Here is an 18,112-nt window from a genome sequence, read left to right as displayed (position 1 = left end):
GACATCATAAAGCAAAAACAAGATGTTGTCTGACATGAGGGCCACTCTGTTGCCTATTAATCAGTAGGATACATTCATCTTGGTAATTAAATGAGTAGTAGGGTAGACAGGATGCCCTACTACAAACTAAGATGTTAAGATGAAAGAAATTGGGGCACTCTCTGAGACTTCTGAATTTGTATGAACGTACGTTTGAGCATAAGAGTCTCAACTTTACTATTGCTGAACTGGTAGGAATTGGCTAAAATGAGGATGGTAAATAATCTATTCCTCGTTTTTATTATTTCCATTAACTGTAGCATAACCCTTCCTCTCTCAACTTATCAGCTGGCGTAATTGCTATCGGTGTACCATATCCTAACACAAATGAATTGAGAAGGGTTCACTGCCACTTGTCTGGGAAAAAGATCTATAGATCTATGTCCTAATGTATGTGCTACAGTTGTTTAGAGAGTGTTAGCAAGTGAGGCGTGGGATTCAAAGAAGTATGGGAGGTTAAAATTACAAATTGGGATTTGATTTTCTAATGAGCTGTTGATTTTCACAATAATATAGACTCCATAGTATTGATCTGTTTACCCTTTGTAAAAATTGTGCTAACAGTGGACTTTTCCATCTGCAGATTATACTGAATGGCCAGCAGTGGCAGCGTTTCACCACAGAATTTCTCTGCCTTGCCGAGACTGAAGAAAAAAAAAAAAAGCAAATCTTCCGGCATACGGCATCATTTGACCAATTTATATGGTAAGTAAAACTCACAATCATTCCTTTAGGCATTAAAAAGACGTTCACAGCTTTTGAATTTCCTCATTACCTTCTAGTGGGAGCCTGTGCCTGAATATATTTTCTTTCAATATAGAAGTAATATGGATCACATTGTGTTGGTCATGATAGCTAACAAAAACTGACTGCCTTCAACACTACTAAGGCCTGCTTTAGATCCTAGTGCTAGCAATGTTCCACTTGAGGAATTTGCTGCCTTTGACTTTGAAATGCACTATCTCACTTGAGAACAATAGTGTTTCCTTCTCACAGAAGGAAGCTCATTCAACGTCTTCCCCTGCACTTTGTATGTTGGACTCTGATACTCAAGATGGATTGATATTAAGGATAATCTCTATTTTTGTATCCCCATCCACTTTCAAAAAGGCCCCTATGCTTTGAGTGGTTCAGAGTCCTTTATCATTCCCCCTCCTACTTGCCTTACAAACACAGATAGTAACCTACTGCATACCTTCTGAAATCTCATCCTCCTGTGTGGTCAGCTTCCACAAGGACAATTGGTCCACTGGTGCTCTGACGTCATAAAGCTAAAGCAAGAATGTTGTCTGACCTGAGGGCCACTCTGTTGCCTAGCAAGCTGACATCATAAAGCAAAAACAAGATGTTGTCTGACATGTGGGCAACTCTGTTGCCTATTAATCAGTAGGATACATTCATCTTGGTAATTAAATGAGTAGTAGGGTAGACAGGATGCCCTACTGCAAACTAAGATGTTAAGATGAAAGAAATTGGGGCACTTTCTGAGACTTCTGAATTTGTATGAACGTACGTTTGAGCATAAGAGTCTCAACTTTACTATTGCTGAACTGGTAGGAATTGGCTAAAATGAGGATGGTAAATACTCTATTCCTCGTTTTTATTATTTCCATTAACTGTAGCATAACCCTTCCTCTTTTAACCTCTTCGCCGCTAATGACAAGGGTAACTCGTCATGGACTTTCCATTGATTTCAATGGAAATTGCAGCAAAAGAGCAATTGTACCTTAGAGCTAAAGGGGTTAACTTATCAGCTGGCGTAATTGCTATCGGTGTACCATATCCTAACACAAATGAATTGAGAAGGGTTCACTGCCACTTGTCTGGGAAAAAGATCTATAGATCTATGTCCTAATGTATGTGCTACAGTTGTTTAGAGAGTGTTAGCAAGTGAGGCGTGGGATTCAAAGAAGTATGGGAGGTTAAAATTACAAATTGGGATTTGATTTTCTAATGAGCTGTTGATTTTCACAATAATATAGACTCCATGGTATTGATCTGTTTACCCTTTGTAAAAATTATGCGAACAGTGGACTTTTCCATCTGCAGATTATACTGAATGGCCAGCAGTGGCAGCGTTTCACCACAGAATTTCTCTGCCTTGCCGAGACTGAAGAAAAAAAAAAAAAAGCAAGTCTTCCGGCATACGGCATCATTTGACCAATTTATATGGTAAGTAAAACTCACAATCATTCCTTTAGGCATTAAAAAGACGTTCACAGCTTTTGAATTTCCTCATTACCTTCTAGTGGGAGCCTGTGCCTGAATATAATTTCTGTCAATATGGAAGTAATATGGCTCACATTGTGTTGGTCATGATAGTTAACAAAAACTGACTGCCTTCAACACTACTAAAGCCTGCTTCAGATCCTGGTGCTAGCAATGTTCCACTTGAGGAATTTGCTGCCTTTGAGTTTGAAATGCACTATCTCACTTGAGAACGATAGTGTTTCCTTCTCACAGAAGGAAGCTCATTTAACGTCTTCCACTGCACTTTGTATGTTGGACTCTGATACTCAAGATGGATTGGTATTAAGGATAATCTCTATTTTTGTATCCCCATCCACTTTCAAAAAGGCCCCTATGCTTTGAGTGGTTCATAGTCCTTTACCATTCCCCCTCCTACTTGCCTTACAAACACAGATAGTAACCTACTGCATACCTTCTGAAATCTCATCCTCCTGTGTGGTCAGCTTCCACAAGGACAATTGGTCCACCGGTGCTCTGACGTCATAAAGCTAAAGCAAGAATGTTGTCTGACCTGAGGGCCACTCTGTTGCCTAGCAATGTGACATCATAAAGCAAAAACAAGATGTTGTCTGACATGAGGGCAACTCTGTTGCCTATTAATCAGTAGGATACATTCATCTTGGTAATTAAATGAGTAGTAGGGTAGACAGGATGCCCTACTGCAAACTAAGATGTTAAGATGAAAGAAATTGGGGCACTTTCTGAGACTTCTGAATTTGTATGAACGTACGTTTGAGCATAAGAGTCTCAACTTTACTATTGCTGAACTGGTAGGAATTGGCTCAAAATGAGGATGGTAAATACTCTATTCCTCGTTTTTATTATTTCCATTAACTGTAGCATAACCCTTCCTCTTTTAACTTATCAGCTGGCGTAATTGCTATCGGTGTTCCATATCCTAACACAAATGAATTGAGAAGGGTTCACTGCCACTTGTCTGGGAAAAAGATCTATAGATCTATGTCCTAATGTATGTGCTACAGTTGTTTAGAGAGTGTTAGCAAGTGAGGCGTGGGATTCAAAGAAGTATGGGACGTTAAAATTACAAATTGGGATTTGATTTTCTAATGAGCTGTTGATTTTCACAATAATATAGACTCCATAGTATTGATCTGTTTACCCTTTGTAAAAATTGTGCTAACAGTGGACTTTTCCATCTGCAGATTATACTGAATGGCCAGCAGTGGCAGCGTTTCACCACAGAATTTCTCTGCCTTGCCAAGACTGAAGAAAAAAAAAAAAAAGCAAATCTTCCGGCATACGGCATCATTTGACCAATTTATATGGTAAGTAAAACTCACAATCATTCCTTTAGGCATTAAAAAGACGTTCACAGCTTTTGAATTTCCTCATTACCTTCTAGTGGGAGCCTGTGCCTGAATATATTTTCTTTCAATATAGAAGTAATATGGATCACATTGTGTTGGTCATGATAGCTAACAAAAACTGACTGCCTTTAACACTACTAAAGCCTGCTTTAGATCCTAGTGCTAGCAATGTTCCACTTGAGGAATTTGCTGCCTTTGAGTTTGAAATGCACTATCTCACTTGAGAACGATAGTGTTTCCTTCTCACAGAAGGAAGCTCATTTAACGTCTTCCCCTGCACTTTGTATGTTGGACTCTGATACTCAAGATGGATTGGTATTAAGGATAATCTCTATTTTTGTATCCCCATCCACTTTCAAAAAGGCCCCTATGCTTTGAGTGGTTCATAGTCCTTTACCATTCCCCCTCCTACTTGCCTTACAAACACAGATAGTAACCTACTGCATACCTTCTGAAATCTCATCCTCCTGTGTGGTTAGCTTCCACAAGGACAATTGGTCCACTGGTGCTCTGACGTCATAAAGCTAAAGCAAGAATGTTGTCTGAGCTGAGGGCCACTCTGTTGCCTAGCAAGCTGACATCATAAAGCATAAAACAAGATGTTGTCTGACATGAGGGCCACTCTGTTGCCTATTAATCAGTAGGATACATTCATCTTGGTAATTAAATGAGTAGTAGGGTAGACAGGATGCCCTACTACAAACTAAGATGTTAAGATGAAAGAAATTGGGGCACTTTCTGAGACTTCTGAATTTGTATGAACGTACGTTTGAGCATAAGAGTCTCAACTTTACTATTGCTGAACTGGTAGGAATTGGCTAAAATGAGGATGGTAAATAATCTATTCCTCGTTTTTATTATTTCCATTAACTGTAGCATAACCCTTCCTCTCTCAACTTATCAGCTGGCGTAATTGCTATCGGTGTACCATATCCTAACACAAATGAATTGAGAAGGGTTCACTGCCACTTGTCTGGGAAAAAGATCTATAGATCTATGTCCTAATGTATGTGCTACAGTTGTTTAGAGAGTGTTAGCAAGTGAGGCGTGGGATTCAAAGAAGTATGGGAGGTTAAAATTACAAATTGGGATTTGATTTTCTAATGAGCTGTTGATTTTCACAATAATATAGACTCCATAGTATTGATCTGTTTACCCTTTGTAAAAATTGTGCTAACAGTGGACTTTTCCATCTGCAGATTATACTGAATGGCCAGCAGTGGCAGCGTTTCACCACAGAATTTCTCTGCCTTGCCGAGACTGAAGAAAAAAAAAAAGCAAATCTTCCGGCATACGGCATCATTTGACCAATTTATATGGTAAGTAAAACTCACAATCATTCCTTTAGGCATTAAAAAGACGTTCACAGCTTTTGAATTTCCTCATTACCTTCTAGTGGGAGCCTGTGCCTGAATATATTTTCTTTCAATATAGAAGTAATATGGATCACATTGTGTTGGTCATGATAGCTAACAAAAACTGACTGCCTTTAACACTACTAAAGCCTGCTTTAGATCCTAGTGCTAGCAATGTTCCACTTGAGGAATTTGCTGCCTTTGAGTTTGAAATGCACTATCTCACTTGAGAACGATAGTGTTTCCTTCTCACAGAAGGAAGCTCATTTAACGTCTTCCCCTGCACTTTGTATGTTGGACTCTGATACTCAAGATGGATTGGTATTAAGGATAATCTCTATTTTTGTATCCCCATCCACTTTCAAAAAGGCCCCTATGCTTTGAGTGGTTCATAGTCCTTTACCATTCCCCCTCCTACTTGCCTTACAAACACAGATAGTAACCTACTGCATACCTTCTGAAATCTCATCCTCCTGTGTGGTTAGCTTCCACAAGGACAATTGGTCCACTGGTGCTCTGACGTCATAAAGCTAAAGCAAGAATGTTGTCTGAGCTGAGGGCCACTCTGTTGCCTAGCAAGCTGACATCATAAAGCATAAAACAAGATGTTGTCTGACATGAGGGCCACTCTGTTGCCTATTAATCAGTAGGATACATTCATCTTGGTAATTAAATGAGTAGTAGGGTAGACAGGATGCCCTACTACAAACTAAGATGTTAAGATGAAAGAAATTGGGGCACTTTCTGAGACTTCTGAATTTGTATGAACGTACGTTTGAGCATAAGAGTCTCAACTTTACTATTGCTGAACTGGTAGGAATTGGCTAAAATGAGGATGGTAAATAATCTATATCTCGTTTTTATTATTTCCATTAACTGTAGCATAACCCTTCCTCTCTCAACTTATCAGCTGGCGTAATTGCTATCGGTGTACCATATCCTAACACAAATGAATTGAGAAGGGTTCACTGCCACTTGTCTGGGAAAAAGATCTATAGATCTATGTCCTAATGTATGTGCTACAGTTGTTTAGAGAGTGTTAGCAAGTGAGGCGTGGGATTCAAAGAAGTATGGGAGGTTAAAATTACAAATTGGGATTTGATTTTCTAATGAGCTGTTGATTTTCACAATAATATAGACTCCATAGTATTGATCTGTTTACCCTTTGTAAAAATTGTGCTAACAGTGGACTTTTCCATCTGCAGATTATACTGAATGGCCAGCAGTGGCAGCGTTTCACCACAGAATTTCTCTGCCTTGCCGAGACTGAAGAAAAAAAAAAAGCAAATCTTCCGGCATACGGCATCATTTGACCAATTTATATGGTAAGTAAAACTCACAATCATTCCTTTAGGCATTAAAAAGACGTTCACAGCTTTTGAATTTCCTCATTACCTTCTAGTGGGAGCCTGTGCCTGAATATATTTTCTTTCAATATAGAAGTAATATGGATCACATTGTGTTGGTCATGATAGCTAACAAAAACTGACTGCCTTTAACACTACTAAAGCCTGCTTTAGATCCTAGTGCTAGCAATGTTCCACTTGAGGAATTTGCTGCCTTTGAGTTTGAAATGCACTATCTCACTTGAGAACGATAGTGTTTCCTTCTCACAGAAGGAAGCTCATTTAACGTCTTCCCCTGCACTTTGTATGTTGGACTCTGATACTCAAGATGGATTGGTATTAAGGATAATCTCTATTTTTGTATCCCCATCCACTTTCAAAAAGGCCCCTATGCTTTGAGTGGTTCATAGTCCTTTACCATTCCCCCTCCTACTTGCCTTACAAACACAGATAGTAACCTACTGCATACCTTCTGAAATCTCATCCTCCTGTGTGGTTAGCTTCCACAAGGACAATTGGTCCACTGGTGCTCTGACGTCATAAAGCTAAAGCAAGAATGTTGTCTGAGCTGAGGGCCACTCTGTTGCCTAGCAAGCTGACATCATAAAGCATAAAACAAGATGTTGTCTGACATGAGGGCCACTCTGTTGCCTATTAATCAGTAGGATACATTCATCTTGGTAATTAAATGAGTAGTAGGGTAGACAGGATGCCCTACTACAAACTAAGATGTTAAGATGAAAGAAATTGGGGCACTTTCTGAGACTTCTGAATTTGTATGAACGTACGTTTGAGCATAAGAGTCTCAACTTTACTATTGCTGAACTGGTAGGAATTGGCTAAAATGAGGATGGTAAATAATCTATTCCTCGTTTTTATTATTTCCATTAACTGTAGCATAACCCTTCCTCTCTCAACTTATCAGCTGGCGTAATTGCTATCGGTGTACCATATCCTAACACAAATGAATTGAGAAGGGTTCACTGCCACTTGTCTGGGAAAAAGATCTATAGATCTATGTCCTAATGTATGTGCTACAGTTGTTTAGAGAGTGTTAGCAAGTGAGGCGTGGGATTCAAAGAAGTATGGGAGGTTAAAATTACAAATTGGGATTTGATTTTCTAATGAGCTGTTGATTTTCACAATAATATAGACTCCATAGTATTGATCTGTTTACCCTTTGTAAAAATTGTGCTAACAGTGGACTTTTCCATCTGCAGATTATACTGAATGGCCAGCAGTGGCAGCGTTTCACCACAGAATTTCTCTGCCTTGCCGAGACTGAAGAAAAAAAAAAAAAGCAAATCTTCCGGCATACGGCATCATTTGACCAATTTATATGGTAAGTAAAACTCACAATCATTCCTTTAGGCATTAAAAAGACGTTCACAGCTTTTGAATTTCCTCATTACCTTCTAGTGGGAGCCTGTGCCTGAATATATTTTCTTTCAATATAGAAGTAATATGGATCACATTGTGTTGGTCATGATAGCTAACAAAAACTGACTGCCTTCAACACTACTAAAGCCTGCTTTAGATCCTAGTGCTAGCAATGTTCCACTTGAGGAATTTGCTGCCTTTGACTTTGAAATGCACTATCTCACTTGAGAACGATAGTGTTTCCTTCTCACAGAAGGAAGCTCATTTAACGTCTTCCCCTACACTTTGTATGTTGGACTCTGATACTCAAGATGGATTGGTATTAAGGATAATCTCTATTTTTGTATCCCCATCCACTTTCAAAAAGGCCCTTATGCTTTGAGTGGTTCATAGTCCTTTACCATTCCCCCTCCTACTTGCCTTACAAACACAGATAGTAACCTACTGCATACCTTCTGAAATCTCATCCTCCTGTGTGGTCAGCTTCCACAAGGACAATTGGTCCACCGGTGCTCTGACGTCATAAAGCTAAAGCAAGAATGTTGTCTGACCTGAGGGCCACTCTGTTGCCTAGCAAGCTGACATCATAAAGCAAAAACAAGATGTTGTCTGACATGAGGGCCACTCTGTTGCCTATTAATCAGTAGGATACATTCATCTTGGTAATTAAATGAGTAGTAGGGTAGACAGGATGCCCTACTACGAACTAAGATGTTAAGATGAAAGAAATTGGGGCACTTTCTGAGACTTCTGAATTTGTATGAACGTACGTTTGAGCATAAGAGTCTCAACTTTACTATTGCTGAACTGGTAGGAATTGGCTAAAATGAGGATGGTAAATAATCTATTCCTCGTTTTTATTATTTCCATTAACTGTAGCATAACCCTTCCTCTCTCAACTTATCAGCTGGCGTAATTGCTATCGGTGTACCATATCCTAACACAAATGAATTGAGAAGGGTTCACTGCCACTTGTCTGGGAAAAAGATCTATAGATCTATGTCCTAATGTATGTGCTACAGTTGTTTAGAGAGTGTTAGCAAGTGAGGCGTGGGATTCAAAGAAGTATGGGAGGTTAAAATTACAAATTGGGATTTGATTTTCTAATGAGCTGTTGATTTTCACAATAATATAGACTCCATAGTATTGATCTGTTTACCCTTTGTAAAAATTGTGCTAACAGTGGACTTTTCCATCTGCAGATTATACTGAATGGCCAGCAGTGGCAGCGTTTCACCACAGAATTTCTCTGCCTTGCCGAGACTGAAGAAAAAAAAAAAAGCAATTCTTCCGGCATACGGCATCATTTGACCAATTTATATGGTAAGTAAAACTCACAATCATTCCTTTAGGCATTAAAAAGACGTTCACAGCTTTTGAATTTCCTCATTACCTTCTAGTGGGAGCCTGTGCCTGAATATATTTTCTTTCAATATAGAAGTAATATGGATCACATTGTGTTGGTCATGATAGATAACAAAAACTGACTGCCTTCAACACTACTAAGGCCTGCTTTAGATCCTAGTGCTAGCAATGTTCCACTTGAGGAATTTGCTGCCTTTGAGTTTGAAATGCACTATCTCACTTGAGAACGATAGTGTTTCCTTCTCACAGAAGGAAGCTCATTTAACGTCTTCCCCTGCACTTTGTATGTTGGACTCTGATACTCAAGATGGATTGATATTAAGGATAATCTCTATTTTTGTATCCCCATCCACTTTCAAAAAGGCCCCTATGCTTTGAGTGGTTCGGAGTCCTTTATCATTCCCCCTCCTACTTGCCTTACAAACACAGATAGTAACCTACTGCATACCTTCTGAAATCTCATCCTCCTGTGTGGTCAGCTTCCACAAGGACAATTGGTCCACTGGTGCTCTGACGTCATAAAGCTAAAGCAAGAATGTTGTCTGAGCTGAGGGCCACTCTGTTGCCTAGCAAGCTGACATCATAAAGCATAAAACAAGATGTTGTCTGACATGAGGGCCACTCTGTTGCCTATTAATCAGTAGGATGCATTCATCTTGGTAATTAAATGAGTAGTAGGGTAGACAGGATGCCCTACTACAAACTAAGATGTTAAGATGAAAGAAATTGGGGCACTTTCTGAGACTTCTGAATTTGTATGAACGTACGTTTGAGCATAAGAGTCTCAACTTTACTATTGCTGAACTGGTAGGAATTGGCTAAAATGAGGATGGTAAATAATCTATTCCTCGTTTTTATTATTTCCATTAACTGTAGCATAACCCTTCCTCTCTCAACTTATCAGCTGGCGTAATTGCTATCGGTGTACCATATCCTAACACAAATGAATTGAGAAGGGTTCACTGCCACTTGTCTGGGAAAAAGATCTATAGATCTATGTCCTAATGTATGTGCTACAGTTGTTTAGAGAGTGTTAGCAAGTGAGGCGTGGGATTCAAAGAAGTATGGGAGGTTAAAATTACAAATTGGGATTTGATTTTCTAATGAGCTGTTGATTTTCACAATAATATAGACTCCATAGTATTGATCTGTTTACCCTTTGTAAAAATTGTGCTAACAGTGGACTTTTCCATCTGCAGATTATACTGAATGGCCAGCAGTGGCAGCGTTTCACCACAGAATTTCTCTGCCTTGCCGAGACTGAAGAAAAAATAAAAAAAGCAAATCTTCCGGCATACGGCATCATTTGACCAATTTATATGGTAAGTAAAACTCACAATCATTCCTTTAGGCATTAAAAAGACGTTCACAGCTTTTGAATTTCCTCATTACCTTCTAGTGGGAGCCTGTGCCTGAATATATTTTCTTTCAATATAGAAGTAATATGGATCACATTGTGTTGGTCATGATAGATAACAAAAACTGACTGCCTTCAACACTACTAAGGCCTGCTTTAGATCCTAGTGCTAGCAATGTTCCACTTGAGGAATTTGCTGCCTTTGAGTTTGAAATGCACTATCTCACTTGAGAACGATAGTGTTTCCTTCTCACAGAAGGAAGCTCATTTAACGTCTTCCCCTGCACTTTGTATGTTGGACTCTGATACTCAAGATGGATTGATATTAAGGATAATCTCTATTTTTGTATCCCCATCCACTTTCAAAAAGGCCCCTATGCTTTGAGTGGTTCGGAGTCCTTTATCATTCCCCCTCCTACTTGCCTTACAAACACAGATAGTAACCTACTGCATACCTTCTGAAATCTCATCCTCCTGTGTGGTCAGCTTCCACAAGGACAATTGGTCCACTGGTGCTCTGACGTCATAAAGCTAAAGCAAGAATGTTGTCTGACCTGAGGGCCACTCTGTTGCCTAGCAAGCTGACATCATAAAGCAAAAACAAGATGTTGTCTGACATGAGGGCCACTCTGTTGCCTATTAATCAGTAGGATACATTCATCTTGGTAATTAAATGAGTAGTAGGGTAGACAGGATGCCCTACTACGAACTAAGATGTTAAGATGAAAGAAATTGGGGCACTTTCTGAGACTTCTGAATTTGTATGAACGTACGTTTGAGCATAAGAGTCTCAACTTTACTATTGCTGAACTGGTAGGAATTGGCTAAAATGAGGATGGTAAATCTATTCCTCGTTTTTATTATTTCCATTAACTGTAGCATAACCCTTCCTCTCTCAACTTATCAGCTGGCGTAATTGCTATCGGTGTACCATATCCTAACACAAATGAATTGAGAAGGGTTCACTGCCACTTGTCTGGGAAAAAGATCTATAGATCTATGTCCTAATGTATGTGCTACAGTTGTTTAGAGAGTGTTAGCAAGTGAGGCGTGGGATTCAAAGAAGTATGGGAGGTTAAAATTACAAATTGGGATTTGATTTTCTAATGAGCTGTTGATTTTCACAATAATATAGACTCCATAGTATTGATCTGTTTACCCTTTGTAAAAATTGTGCTAACAGTGGACTTTTCCATCTGCAGATTATACTGAATGGCCAGCAGTGGCAGCGTTTCACCACAGAATTTCTCTGCCTTGCCGAGACTGAAGAAAAAAAAAAAAGCAATTCTTCCGGCATACGGCATCATTTGACCAATTTATATGGTAAGTAAAACTCACAATCATTCCTTTAGGCATTAAAAAGACGTTCACAGCTTTTGAATTTCCTCATTACCTTCTAGTGGGAGCCTGTGCCTGAATATATTTTCTTTCAATATAGAAGTAATATGGATCACATTGTGTTGGTCATGATAGATAACAAAAACTGACTGCCTTCAACACTACTAAGGCCTGCTTTAGATCCTAGTGCTAGCAATGTTCCACTTGAGGAATTTGCTGCCTTTGAGTTTGAAATGCACTATCTCACTTGAGAACGATAGTGTTTCCTTCTCACAGAAGGAAGCTCATTTAACGTCTTCCCCTGCACTTTGTATGTTGGACTCTGATACTCAAGATGGATTGATATTAAGGATAATCTCTATTTTTGTATCCCCATCCACTTTCAAAAAGGCCCCTATGCTTTGAGTGGTTCGGAGTCCTTTATCATTCCCCCTCCTACTTGCCTTACAAACACAGATAGTAACCTACTGCATACCTTCTGAAATCTCATCCTCCTGTGTGGTCAGCTTCCACAAGGACAATTGGTCCACTGGTGCTCTGACGTCATAAAGCTAAAGCAAGAATGTTGTCTGAGCTGAGGGCCACTCTGTTGCCTAGCAAGCTGACATCATAAAGCAAAAACAAGATGTTGTCTGACATGAGGGCAACTCTGTTGCCTATTAATCAGTAGGATACATTCATCTTGGTAATTAAATGAGTAGTAGGGTAGACAGGATGCCCTACTGCAAACTAAGATGTTAAGATGAAAGAAATTGGGGCACTTTCTGAGACTTCTGAATTTGTATGAACGTACGTTTGAGCATAAGAGTCTCAACTTTACTATTGCTGAACTGGTAGGAATTGGCTAAAATGAGGATGGTAAATACTCTATTCCTCGTTTTTATTATTTCCATTAACTGTAGCATAACCCTTCCTCTTTTAACTTATCAGCTGGCGTAATTGCTATCGGTGTACCATATCCTAACACAAATGAATTGAGAAGGGTTCACTGCCACTTGTCTGGGAAAAAGATCTATAGATCTATGTCCTAATGTATGTGCTACAGTTGTTTAGAGAGTGTTAGCAAGTGAGGCGTGGGATTCAAAGAAGTATGGGAGGTTAAAATTACAAATTGGGATTTGATTTTCTAATGAGCTGTTGATTTTCACAATAATATAGACTCCATGGTATTGATCTGTTTACCCTTTGTAAAAATTATGCTAACAGTGGACTTTTCCATCTGCAGATTATACTGAATGACCAGCAGTGGCAGCGTTTCACCACAGAATTTCTCTGCCTTGCCGAGACTGAAGAAAAAAAAAAAAAGCAAATCTTCCGGCATACGGCATCATTTGACCAATTTATATGGTAAGTAAAACTCACAATCATTCCTTTAGGCATTAAAAAGACGTTCACAGCTTTTGAATTTCCTCATTACCTTCTAGTGGGAGCCTGTGCCTGAATATATTTTCTTTCAATATAGAAGTAATATGGATCACATTGTGTTGGTCATGATAGATAACAAAAACTGACTGCCTTCAACACTACTAAGGCCTGCTTTAGATCCTAGTGCTAGCAATGTTCCACTTGAGGAATTTGCTGCCTTTGAGTTTGAAATGCACTATCTCACTTGAGAACGATAGTGTTTCCTTCTCACAGAAGGAAGCTCATTTAACGTCTTCCCCTGCACTTTGTATGTTGGACTCTGATACTCAAGATGGATTGATATTAAGGATAATCTCTATTTTTGTATCCCCATCCACTTTCAAAAAGGCCCCTATGCTTTGAGTGGTTCGGAGTCCTTTATCATTCCCCCTCCTACTTGCCTTACAAACACAGATAGTAACCTACTGCATACCTTCTGAAATCTCATCCTCCTGTGTGGTCAGCTTCCACAAGGACAATTGGTCCACTGGTGCTCTGACGTCATAAAGCTAAAGCAAGAATGTTGTCTGACCTGAGGGCCACTCTGTTGCCTAGCAAGCTGACATCATAAAGCAAAAACAAGATGTTGTCTGACATGAGGGCCACTCTGTTGCCTATTAATCAGTAGGATACATTCATCTTGGTAATTAAATGAGTAGTAGGGTAGACAGGATGCCCTACTACGAACTAAGATGTTAAGATGAAAGAAATTGGGGCACTTTCTGAGACTTCTGAATTTGTATGAACGTATGTTCGAGCATAAGAGTCTCAACTTTACTATTGCTGAACTGGTAGGAATTGGCTAAAATGAGGATGGTAAATAATCTATTCCTCGTTTTTATTATTTCCATTAACTGTAGCATAACCCTTCTTCTCTCAACTTATCAGCTGGCGTAATTGCTATCGGTGTACCATATCCTAACACAAATGAATTGAGAAGGGTTCACTGCCACTTGTCTGGGAAAAAGATCTATAGATCTATGTCCTAATGTATGTGCTACAGTTGTTTAGAGAGTGTTAGCAAGTGAGGCGTGGGATTCAAAGAAGTATGGGAGGTTAAAATTACAAATTGGGATTTGATTTTCTAATGAGCTGTTGATTTTCACAATAATATAGACTCCATAGTATTGATCTGTTTACCCTTTGTAAAAATTGTGCTAACAGTGGACTTTTCCATCTGCAGATTATACTGAATGGCCAGCAGTGGCAGCGTTTCACCACAGAATTTCTCTGCCTTGCCGAGACTGAAGAAAAAAAAAAAAGCAATTCTTCCGGCATACGGCATCATTTGACCAATTTATATGGTAAGTAAAACTCACAATCATTCCTTTAGGCATTAAAAAGACGTTCACAGCTTTTGAATTTCCTCATTACCTTCTAGTGGGAGCCTGTGCCTGAATATATTTTCTTTCAATATAGAAGTAATATGGATCACATTGTGTTGGTCATGATAGATAACAAAAACTGACTGCCTTCAACACTACTAAGGCCTGCTTTAGATCCTAGTGCTAGCAATGTTCCACTTGAGGAATTTGCTGCCTTTGAGTTTGAAATGCACTATCTCACTTGAGAACGATAGTGTTTCCTTCTCACAGAAGGAAGCTCATTTAACGTCTTCCCCTGCACTTTGTATGTTGGACTCTGATACTCAAGATGGATTGATATTAAGGATAATCTCTATTTTTGTATCCCCATCCACTTTCAAAAAGGCCCCTATGCTTTGAGTGGTTCGGAGTCCTTTATCATTCCCCCTCCTACTTGCCTTACAAACACAGATAGTAACCTACTGCATACCTTCTGAAATCTCATCCTCCTGTGTGGTCAGCTTCCACAAGGACAATTGGTCCACTGGTGCTCTGACGTCATAAAGCTAAAGCAAGAATGTTGTCTGAGCTGAGGGCCACTCTGTTGCCTAGCAAGCTGACATCATAAAGCAAAAACAAGATGTTGTCTGACATGAGGGCAACTCTGTTGCCTATTAATCAGTAGGATACATTCATCTTGGTAATTAAATGAGTAGTAGGGTAGACAGGATGCCCTACTGCAAACTAAGATGTTAAGATGAAAGAAATTGGGGCACTTTCTGAGACTTCTGAATTTGTATGAACGTACGTTTGAGCATAAGAGTCTCAACTTTACTATTGCTGAACTGGTAGGAATTGGCTAAAATGAGGATGGTAAATACTCTATTCCTCGTTTTTATTATTTCCATTAACTGTAGCATAACCCTTCCTCTTTTAACTTATCAGCTGGCGTAATTGCTATCGGTGTACCATATCCTAACACAAATGAATTGAGAAGGGTTCACTGCCACTTGTCTGGGAAAAAGATCTATAGATCTATGTCCTAATGTATGTGCTACAGTTGTTTAGAGAGTGTTAGCAAGTGAGGCGTGGGATTCAAAGAAGTATGGGAGGTTAAAATTACAAATTGGGATTTGATTTTCTAATGAGCTGTTGATTTTCACAATAATATAGACTCCATGGTATTGATCTGTTTACCCTTTGTAAAAATTATGCTAACAGTGGACTTTTCCATCTGCAGATTATACTGAATGACCAGCAGTGGCAGCGTTTCACCACAGAATTTCTCTGCCTTGCCGAGACTGAAGAAAAAAAAAAAAAGCAAATCTTCCGGCATACGGCATCATTTGACCAATTTATATGGTAAGTAAAACTCACAATCATTCCTTTAGGCATTAAAAAGACGTTCACAGCTTTTGAATTTCCTCATTACCTTCTAGTGGGAGCCTGTGCCTGAATATATTTTCTTTCAATATAGAAGTAATATGGATCACATTGTGTTGGTCATGATAGATAACAAAAACTGACTGCCTTCAACACTACTAAGGCCTGCTTTAGATCCTAGTGCTAGCAATGTTCCACTTGAGGAATTTGCTGCCTTTGAGTTTGAAATGCACTATCTCACTTGAGAACGATAGTGTTTCCTTCTCACAGAAGGAAGCTCATTTAACGTCTTCCCCTGCACTTTGTATGTTGGACTCTGATACTCAAGATGGATTGATATTAAGGATAATCTCTATTTTTGTATCCCCATCCACTTTCAAAAAGGCCCCTATGCTTTGAGTGGTTCGGAGTCCTTTATCATTCCCCCTCCTACTTGCCTTACAAACACAGATAGTAACCTACTGCATACCTTCTGAAATCTCATCCTCCTGTGTGGTCAGCTTCCACAAGGACAATTGGTCCACTGGTGCTCTGACGTCATAAAGCTAAAGCAAGAATGTTGTCTGACCTGAGGGCCACTCTGTTGCCTAGCAAGCTGACATCATAAAGCAAAAACAAGATGTTGTCTGACATGAGGGCCACTCTGTTGCCTATTAATCAGTAGGATACATTCATCTTGGTAATTAAATGAGTAGTAGGGTAGACAGGATGCCCTACTACGAACTAAGATGTTAAGATGAAAGAAATTGGGGCACTTTCTGAGACTTCTGAATTTGTATGAACGTATGTTCGAGCATAAGAGTCTCAACTTTACTATTGCTGAACTGGTAGGAATTGGCTAAAATGAGGATGGTAAATAATCTATTCCTCGTTTTTATTATTTCCATTAACTGTAGCATAACCCTTCTTCTCTCAACTTATCAGCTGGCGTAATTGCTATCGGTGTACCATATCCTAACACAAATGAATTGAGAAGGGTTCACTGCCACTTGTCTGGGAAAAAGATCTATAGATCTATGTCCTAATGTATGTGCTACAGTTGTTTAGAGAGTGTTAGCAAGTGAGGCGTGGGATTCAAAGAAGTATGGGAGGTTAAAATTACAAATTGGGCTTGGATTTTCTAATGAGCTGTTGATTTTCACAATAATATAGACTCCATAGTATTGATCTGTTTACCCTTTGTAAAAATTGTGCTAACAGTGGACTTTTCCATCTGCAGATTATACTGAATGGCCAGCAGTGGCAGCGTTTCACCACATAATTTCTCTGCCTTGCCGAGACTGAAGAAAAAAAAAAAAAAAGCAATTCTTCCGGCATACGGCATCCTTTGACCAATTTATATGGTAAGTAAAACTCACAATCATTCCTTTAGGCATTAAAAAGACGTTCACAGCTTTTGAATTTCCTCATTACCTTCTAGTGGGAGCCTGTGCCTGAATATATTTTCTTTCAATATAGAAGTAATATGGATCACATTGTGTTGGTCATGATAGATAACAAAAACTGACTGCCTTCAACACTACTAAGGCCTGCTTTAGATCCTAGTGCTAGCAATGTTCCACTTGAGGAATTTGCTGCCTTTGAGTTTGAAATGCACTATCTCACTTGAGAACGATAGTGTTTCCTTCTCACAGAAGGAAGCTCATTTAACGTCTTCCCCTGCACTTTGTATGTTGGACTCTGATACTCAAGATGGATTGATATTAAGGATAATCTCTATTTTTGTATCCCCATCCACTTTCAAAAAGGCCCCTATGCTTTGAGTGGTTCGGAGTCCTTTATCATTCCCCCTCCTACTTGCCTTACAAACACAGATAGTAACCTACTGCATACCTTCTGAAATCTCATCCTCCTGTGTGGTCAGCTTCCACAAGGACAATTGGTCCACTGGTGCTCTGACGTCATAAAGCTAAAGCAAGAATGTTGTCTGACCTGAGGGCCACTCTGTTGCCTAGCAAGCTGACATCATAAAGCAAAAACAAGATGTTGTCTGACATGAGGGCCACTCTGTTGCCTATTAATCAGTAGGATACATTCATCTTGGTAATTAAATGAGTAGTAGGGTAGACAGGATGCCCTACTACGAACTAAGATGTTAAGATGAAAGAAATTTGGGCACTTTCTGAGACTTCTGAATTTGTATGAACGTACGTTTGAGCATAAGAGTCTCAACTTTACTATTGCTGAACTGGTAGGAATTGGCTAAAATGAGGATGGTAAATAATCTATTCCTCGTTTTTATTATTTCCATTAACTGTAGCAT

The 18,112-nt window shown here is 39.2% G+C and overlaps 1 long non-coding RNA gene across 1 annotated transcript; it reads left to right on the top strand.

Annotated features, from left to right (window-relative positions):
* Positions 1-622: 622 nt before the first annotated feature.
* LOC147697804 (uncharacterized) lies at positions 623-14,409 on the top strand. The gene is made up of 11 exons (XR_015299161.1): positions 623-744; positions 2,089-2,211; positions 3,453-3,575; positions 4,817-4,936; positions 6,178-6,297; positions 7,539-7,660; positions 8,901-9,021; positions 10,263-10,385; positions 11,623-11,743; positions 12,984-13,105; positions 14,346-14,409. It is a non-coding gene; the product is annotated as an uncharacterized LOC147697804 (long non-coding RNA).
* Positions 14,410-18,112: the final 3,703 nt, after the last annotated feature.

The sequence above is a fragment of the Lissotriton vulgaris genome, chromosome 8 (genome assembly GCF_964263255.1).
Source record: "Lissotriton vulgaris chromosome 8, aLisVul1.2, whole genome shotgun sequence".
Classification (NCBI taxonomy): domain Eukaryota; kingdom Metazoa; phylum Chordata; class Amphibia; order Caudata; family Salamandridae; genus Lissotriton; species Lissotriton vulgaris.
The sequence above is the reverse complement of the archived record's forward strand: the minus strand, read 5'-3'. Positions and strand labels throughout refer to the sequence as shown.